The following is a 9285-nucleotide window of genomic DNA, read 5'->3' on the forward strand; positions in this document are numbered from 1 at the left end:
AAAGAGTTATTTTCTGAAAATTACAAGTTATCTAGTAACAATCAACTTCTTAAAAAAGAATGTGATTTCTTTAAAGTTCGTATTTCAAATTTGGATGATAATGTTAAAAGTCTTAAAACCAAATATGAAACTATATCAATGAATGTAGGTAAATTTAACAAAGGAAAAGAGAATCTAGATAATCTACTTTCTTATCAATTACCTGCTAAGAGTAAACAAGGATTAGGATATGTTTCTAACTCCAGTAATGAGAAAATATACTCTTCTATGCAAAAGAAAAATCATGCTTATTTATATTCTAAATTTGTGAAAAGTAATTATCATGCACACAGTGATACATCTATACATGCTAGTTCTAAGGTATTTTCACATAATAATAGAAAATACATATAAAGAAAGTTGCATGTAAGAATATTTTAAAATCCAACTACATTTGGTTTTCTAAAAATGCATGTTTAAGTGATAGAAAGATATACTTATCAAATTACAAAAAGGATATTTGTGATTCTAAAAACTATCTTTCATACAATGTAGGTAAACCAAATTCTTATTGGGTTTGGTTTCCTAAATGCTAATCTCATGGACCCAAAAGTTAAAGGGTACCAAAACATATTTCTTTTAGTTTGCAGATACCTAATAAAAAGGAAAAATGGATTTTAGATAGTGGTTGTTCCAATCACATGACCGGGAACAAGGACTTATTCTCTTCCATACAACTTAAAGATGGAGGAACCGTTACCTTCGGTGACAACAACAAGGGTCAAGTGGTAGGAATTGGAACGGTCGGTATGAACTCTAAAACTCTTATTAATAATATGTTTGATATGTTTGCTTTTGCTAGTTATTAATGAACAAGTATGTTTGCTTTTGCTTAATGAATTTTATTTTTAGCAAATATTCTTGTTATTTATCTTGGTTAACATAAGAAAAATGTTTCATAAATTTTTGAACTCATATTTTAGTTATTCTAACCAATTCTTAAATAACTACTTGATGGTTAGTCTCTAATAACTACTTCCATGGTTATAAATAGAGAAATATTTCTTCTTAAACAACACAATACATTCAATATGACTCCCATAGAAAACTTAATTTTCATTGCAAGCTTATGTCTTCCTATTTGGATGGGAGATGTAATGGACTATGTGCATAATCTTGAAGATTTATTTGAAGTTTTAGGCCATGTTGAAGAAATATTAGGTTGTATTGAAGAAATGTATTAATTGTTTCATTATTTATTATTATCTCTCTTTCTATTCTTCTTTTTGTTAATGACAAAGGGGGAGATATATTAGAATATTGAAATATTGACAACTATTGCAATATTGAATATTGACATGTATGCATTGTTATACAATATTAGGATTACTAATAAGTGCTATTTTTTGTGTGTTAAATTAACATGTATGCATTGTTGCAGGGGAAGTAAGTATGTTATTAAAGTTTTTTAATATTATTTGTCATCATCAAAAAGGGGGAGATTGTTGGGAACATGGTTGATGTTACAATATCTCTTGTATTTTGATGATAACAAATCATTGTTTATCTAACATATTTTACTGCAGATTCAAGATATACATCTCAAAGCAATAATCAAGATATTAAGGCTATATCAAAGACAAGATTTCAAAGATCAAACAGATGAAGTTAATCAAGTCACTTCGCGCTTCAAGAAGAAAATATACTTTACAAGAGTGATATAATTTTGTCTTTTCTTTTAGAATCTTTGTACAAGCATTGATCACACACACATCACACACTACTCACTTAGAAGATCATAGAAAATATTCTAAGTATAATCCTAAGTATAATCAACAAATGAATAACTTATTAAATTATTGAAACTATGTATAACATAGTTTCTGGCCGACCAAAGAAATATCTGGTCGACCAGATATAACTGAACCAGAAACAGAGATTCAGAAAAATCTCTGTCTGGTCGACCAGATATGGACCTGGTCGACCAGAAGCTCCAGATTCGACCAGGAAATTTTCCAGAAAGCCTTTCTGGTCGACCAGGCCTCAATCTGGTCGACCAGACAGTGCTTCCAACAACTATATTTTTCAAATGAATATGAACGTTTTGTGAACGTTTTTGGCAGTTATTTTTGAATATTTTTGAACGAAAATTATACCTATAAATAGGTGTTAAGTTCTGAAATTTTATTAATGAATTCCTTTATATAAACTTGAGTTTTTCTTGACTTCTAAAGATCATTTTGAAGAGAAAAACTGCATGAAAATTTCAGTTTTGTTCTTGATAAAAGTTCCATTACTCTAGAACAAAAACCATCCCTATAGCCTATTGTAAGTCACTCACATCTACACATCAAGGCTTATAGGAAGAGAAAGAGTTGTACCATTTTGTTTCAGTTTGATAATCTCTTGAAAGAAGAGATTGTTGTGGCATTGGCAATTGAAGATTGTCAAGGTTGTACGGTTTGCTTGCGGGTTGCAAGTGCTTGCGATTTTGCAAATGGAAATAGTGGAGAAATCTCAAGCGAGGCTTGGGGACTGGATGTAGGTCTGGAGGACCGAACCAGTATAAATCCTTGTGTTTGCGTATGCAATTTTCTGTGATTGTCTACACATTGGTTTGATCTTTCTTACTCTTTGTGATATTATTTTATTGAAATTTAAAGTTTCCGCATTAGATTTCATAAACACTATTCAACCCCCCCCCCCCCCTTCTAGTGTTTGAGTGCCATTGCAGCGATCCTTCAATAACATATTCATAACTATAAGTGTAACAATCGAGCGTCTCAAACTCCGCGAACACCTCTCAAAACAGAGCAAACAAACTCCAGAAAATAAGAAACTAGGCCAAACTACCTAGGAAATAGTCGGCGCTGCTGTTAGTAAAACGAGCATATCTTTTTCTAGGAAAACTATTTTAGGAATAGTTTTCTGTTTTGAAAACTAAATTCATACATATTTCAATTAGCACTAGCTTAGTTCGGTTTGAAGTTTAATTTCAATACCAGATTTCAGTTGAAGTCTACATATGTGCAGCAGTTTTCTCTGTAGGATATGTTATTAGTAAAATGAGCATATCTTTCTCTATACAAACTGTTTTTAAGAATAATTTTCTGTTTTAGAAACTAGATTCACATATCTTTCATTTGACACTAGTTTTGTTCAATTTGGAGTTCATTTGCCATCTCAAAATGTTAGTTTATTATTTTCTGCAGAACATGTTGTTAGCCAAATGATCATGTCTTTCTCTTGAATTCACACGTAACTATCAAAGTGATTAATTACACATGACAAGATCCACACAAATAACAGAGAAAATATTTTATTTAATCAGATTCACGTTTATTTAGGAAAATCACAAACCTATGATTTAAGCATCGTTACTAAACATGCAAAATATAATCGATTATTTCTCTAAGATTTCAACATGATTTAAAAATGATTAATAAACGAAATAAATTTCAAATTTTCTAATGATCGTGATCATAAATCTAATTCCAATAGAAAATAAACAAAATAAATTTCATTTCTAAAAACATCATGATTAACAAAATTTCAGTACTAGGATTTATCATCAAAAAATCAAAATTTTAACATCACAGTTAAGCTTTAAGCACGATAAATCTCATTTTAAAACTTCTTATAAATTCAACTAAATTATAAGGAATGTTTGGATGAGGGTAATCTTGCCTCAACGTTGTATTGAGAAGCGTTGTACGAGATCCTCCTTCACTGTGATAGCTATCCCTTGTTTCCTCTCCACAAAAGTCACAGTGACACTCCTAGAACTCACAGACAGAGTTTTGAGAAGGGGAAGAGACACTGCTTGGGATATTTGAAAACTGGTAAAGGGTTTGGAGACTTAGAAATTTGTTTGGGCTGAGCTCTTTGATAGAGAGCTCTCTTATGAAAGATGGAAAACTGTGCACTCAAACTCACGTCTTCAGTTTCTTTTATTAATGACTTATGCACTGTTAACTTTACAGAAAGAAGAAAGAAAGAAAAAAAGGTAATTGTTTGCTTAAATTCATACAACCATTCAATGTATTTTGATTGTTTAACTCTATGTGGATTAGATTGTTGTCATCACAGCATCAAAAGGCATGCTCAGTAAATGAAGACGAATGCACTAATTCATAGGTTCCCACTTTCCAGCTTTTAAGCAAAAGTTATTCTCTTTTAATGTAGTGATACACACTATATTCTACTAGCATGGATCTCAGTATAGGCCTTAAAACATATATACAAATCTTATACATAGCTGGAAAAAAAAGGCTCGAAGAACGAAATAAATCCACGTTCAAACTTGCTGAAACTACAGGAAATTTCGTCACGGTAAAAATGCATGTTTCTGTGTTCAATATATTGATCATAACCTTCTCATCCGACATCAGAATAAGAGAATTTAAGATTTTTTGGAAAGCTGTTGAAGAGACCTACAACTTTATTCTTTTGAGTATTTCCAGATTCTAACTACATCGGTGTGTAAAATATATAAACTCTTAACTAGTCATTTTACCAGATTTCTTCTTTGTGCATGATTTGTGCATTTGTACTCGTATATTCATAAATATACATTGAATTGATCTCAAGTCAATTCCTATCATACTCAAATATCAAAATATGATGTTTTTATGGTAATTTACCATCTGAGGATGAAGATGTCGAGAAAATGTCTCCATAAGCTTAAAGAGAAATGGTCCAAACCAACTCAGAGGCCCGGAAGCCTAGCCAATGTTAAGTCTCTAGGTCAGACGAGCAGATAAGCCTTCTTTTCGACCAAAGGTCATCATGATGACTCGAAGTGTGGATTCAGTCACCCCTTCGTAATCAAGACGACTCCTCGAGCAGACGACTCGGCTATACACCCAACCCAAAACTAACTCGACTATCAGGTCGCCAAATCATAATGATGACTCGAAGGTCAACCCGCCTCTACTAAAGGGATAAGATCCGACCAGGCTCACTTCAGGTATCAATCAACGCTACAGCATTGACTAGTCCCATCAAGATCTCCGCTCTGACAAATCCCCTGCACAAGCCGCTTATTCTACTCACAAGTCACTTCTCTGGGATCACCATGATGCTCTCCTGTACTCGAATGACCTCCCCTCTAATCACCAACCGCCATCTAGAGAGGGAAGGATGACCGAGCAGTGGGCTTATCCTCTGCCCTGCCTCATCTGTCAAATCCAGGATGATGAGAGGACATCTCTATTTCTCATATTCAAATGACTTCTCTTCCAATCGTCAGCCAACATCTGGAAGGAGAAGGGTGACTCAGCAGCTTTACTGTTCACCTCTCAGCCACCTCCTATGTATAGTCAAACCCGAGGGTCAACCTCTCAGAGGCAAGGGACTATAAAAGGAGGAGAAAAGAGGAACAGAGAGGTAAGTTTTTCTGGGAACTTCTTCTTCACAAAAACAAGGAACCTACCTTGGCTAAAATAAAAGAGAACTAATAAACTATAAAAAGAGTACGCTCCAAGGACCTCAATGGCCCAAGGACCTTCCCTCAAACCCCACTCAAGCTCTCAAACTGACTTGATCGTCGGAGGTACCATGGGGGAAACGGTCCCCGCCCTCCCAAGGGTTTCTTCTTGTTTGTACAGAAAGATCAGGAATTCTAATCGAAGGATAGGGCATAAAGTCCGAGGGGGAGTCGGCCCCAACATTCATCCTCCCCATTCTCCTCAGCACCGCCAGGATTGAAGCTACATCCTACAGCGGAGACCCTTCATCGACTATTTGTCAACAGGCATCAACAGATGTTTATCACCATATAACATATTTATTATTATTTGTCATAAAATATTCAAATTTTTAGGATTTTACATTCTTTCCCCCTTAAAAGAATTTCGTTCGCAATCGTATCGTAGAGATTAATAATACCAGAAAAGCACGTTGAAGGGATACTTCAACCCTCATATACACATCTCGTACCATTAATCTCCAGATATGAACATAGCGATATCTAAAGTTAACAATCTAGAATGTTAATACTCCCACTTAACCCCTAACTAAACGAAACTAGTATGTCGGGCGAAAAATCCAAACAAGAAACCTCCCATATATATACCATGTATTCCGAATGATTAGGAGCTAAGTGTTAATACCCTCATTCTAGTGTTAAATATAAATATGATTATCCAAATAATCATAAACCATAAGCAAATCATACTCAAATCAATTTACATGCTCAAACAGGTGCGGGTAGTCTCGGCGCATAAAATCCTCGCGCTCCCAAGAAGCCTTCTTAGCTCCTTTCCGGTTCCTTTGAATTTTGACTAAGGGGCTGTTCATTTCGCAAAAAAAAATTGGGAAATCAAAGAATATGAAACCTATTTCCTATAATAATTGTTTTGATGTTGTTTGGTTGGTTTAAAAAAGAAGGAAATTATATAATAGGAGATGAGATGAGATGAGTTGTCACATTATTATTAGATGATGTGAGTGATTTTTTTTAAAAAATTGTTTTGAGGTTGTTTGAATGGTTAAAAAAATAAGGAAATGAATTGGAGGTATATTATTGGATGATGTTTTGAGGTTGCTTTGGTTCATTTTTAAAAATAAGAAAATAGATGAGATGAGATGAGTTGGAGGTATATTATTGGATGATGTGACACATACTTAAGGAAATCAATTTCTTGTTTTTTTTTTTTGAGGAAATGGATGGAAATGAAGGTTTAATGAGATGAGATGAGTTGTCACAATATTATTGGGTGATGTGTGTGATTTTTAAAAATGAGATATGATGAGTTGGATGATGTGACATATTTCTTGTGTTTGGTTTATTTTTAAAGGTAAGAAAGGAGATGAAATGAGATGAGTTGGAGGATAAAAATAATATTTTATTGGATGTTATGGGTGAGTTTTAGGGATGGAAATGGATAAAAATATTATTTTATTGATTTCCTTTTACCGATTTCCTTTTCTTTGATTTTAGGAAACCAACCAAACGGGCCCTAAGGTAATCACCTTATTTCTAAGTATCTTGTTTTCTCATAATAAGAATACGAACATGAATCTTAATCGTAGTCAAATCATCATGGGGTTCAATCTCCAGCGCGTCTAATACTCGCTGCTGCTCCTCGTCAAGTAAATGCTTCTTAAGCATCAAAACATGGAAAACATCGTGTATACTCGACATTGATGCTGGAAGATCTAATCTATATAAAACCGCTCTAACATGCTTGATAAATCCTGAATGGTCCAACATATCTCGGGGTAAGTTTTTCCCATCTGCTGAATCGCTGAACGCCCTCCATTAGCGATACTTTCAACATGATAAATTCTCCAATTTGAAACTCCAAGGGTCATCGTCTCTAATATGTGTTGCTCTTTTGTCGACTCTGAGCGGTAAGGATACGTTCTTTAATCAATGCTACCTTCTAAGTAGTCTGTCTCACAAACTCTGGCCCAAGTAATAGGCTATCCTCCGGCTCCGTCTAACAAATCACGGATCTACCGGGTTTCTCGTATAATGCCTCATACGAAGCAACTAGTTACCGAATGAATTTTGGAAGCTCCTCCAAAAATATAAAGTGAAAACCGAGCCTCGATCTTATACAATCGTCTTTGGAACTCCATGCAATCTCACGATTTCGTGGATGAATATCCTCACATAAGTCTTCGTCGTGTATGTCGTCTTCACTAGTATGAAATGTGCTACTTTGTCAACTGATCAACTATCACCCAAACGGAATCTTTCCCCTTCTTCAACCTCGGTAGTCCTACATTAAAATCTATAGAAATATCTGCACATTTCCATTGCAAAATGGGTAAAGACTGTAGGGTTCCTGTGGGTCTCTGATGTTCTGCCTTCACTTGCTGGCAGGTAAAGTACTTAGTCACATATTTCACAATTCTCTACGCATGCCGCTCCATCAAAAGTATCTCTTTAGGTCCTTGTACATTTTAATTGTGCATGGATGCACTATGTACCTGGTACGATGCACATTATCAAATAAGTTTTTCTTTAGTTATGGATTACTTGGCATCACTAATTAGCCTTTCATTCGAAGTCCTCCATCTACTCTAACAGTCCAATCAGCCTTTGGCTCTTTGGAAATCTCCTTCTTTCAGGTTTGAATCCAAGAGTCCTCTAGCTGAGCTCTGACCACTCTAGCTATCAACGATGGCTGCACGGATAATGCTCCCAAAAATACGCTGCTCTCGCCATTCTTCGGTCTAAAATCAAATTGGCTAAGGGTGTGAAGATCTCAATACAACGAGCACCTCAAAGTTGTAATCCTGTGACGACATTTCTTGCTCAATGTATTCGCTACAACGTTCGCCTTTCCCAGATGGTACTGAATTATGAACTCATAATCTTTAATAAACTCGACCCATCATCACTGTCTTTGGTTGAGTTCCTTCTAAGAAAAAGGTACTTTAGGCTCTGGTGATCCGTGAATAGCTCGAACTGCACTCCTTAAAGATAATGTCTCCATGTCTTCAGTGTGAAAACCACTGCTGCTAACTCCAAGTCGTGTGTGGGATAGTTCTGCTCATGCGTCCTCTATTGCCCAGAAATATAAGCTATTACTCTCTGGGTCTGTATCAAAACACCTCGTAGACCCGCTAATGACGCATCTGTATAGATAATGAATGTCTTATCACTGCTCGGGATAGTCAAAACTCACATTTGCTGAATTCAGCATATAACTGATGCTCCCGCAAAGTCTGCAGTGCCAAACATAGATGCTTCTCGTGCTCTACCTCCGATCTTGAATAAATAAGGATGGCATTGATAAATACAATCATGAATTGGTCCAAATATAGACGGAAAACACGGTTCATCAAATACCGCATGTGCATTGATCAGCCCAAATGGCATGATAAGAAACTCGAAGGACCCATATCGAGTTAAAAAGGTGGTTTTGGGAATATCCATCTCCCGAACTCACAACTAAAAAAATAACCAAAATGAAGATCAATCTTCGAGAAATGCTGTGCTCCCCGTAGCTGATCGAACAAGTCATAAATCCTACCTAATCCGGATAATGAACTCGTTCAACTCATGATAATCTATACATAATCATAAGCTACCGTCCTTCTTCCTCATGAAGAGGACTGGTGCCCTCCATGGAGAATGACTCCGACGAATAAAGCCCTGAGATAACAACTCATCTAACTGAGTCTGTAACTCCATTATCTCAGCAGGTACCATACGATAGGGTGCTCAAGATATTAGTATTTGTGCTCTATTGCAACTCGATGTAGGATTCATCCTCTCTCACAGGTGGTAACATAGGTATGTCCTCAAAGACATCCTGATAAACTGAGACAACTCTAGTCTCGCACAAA

This window comes from Asparagus officinalis, chromosome 1, assembly GCF_001876935.1.
Source record: "Asparagus officinalis chromosome 1, Aspof.V1, whole genome shotgun sequence".
In the NCBI taxonomy this organism is placed as follows: domain Eukaryota; kingdom Viridiplantae; phylum Streptophyta; class Magnoliopsida; order Asparagales; family Asparagaceae; genus Asparagus; species Asparagus officinalis.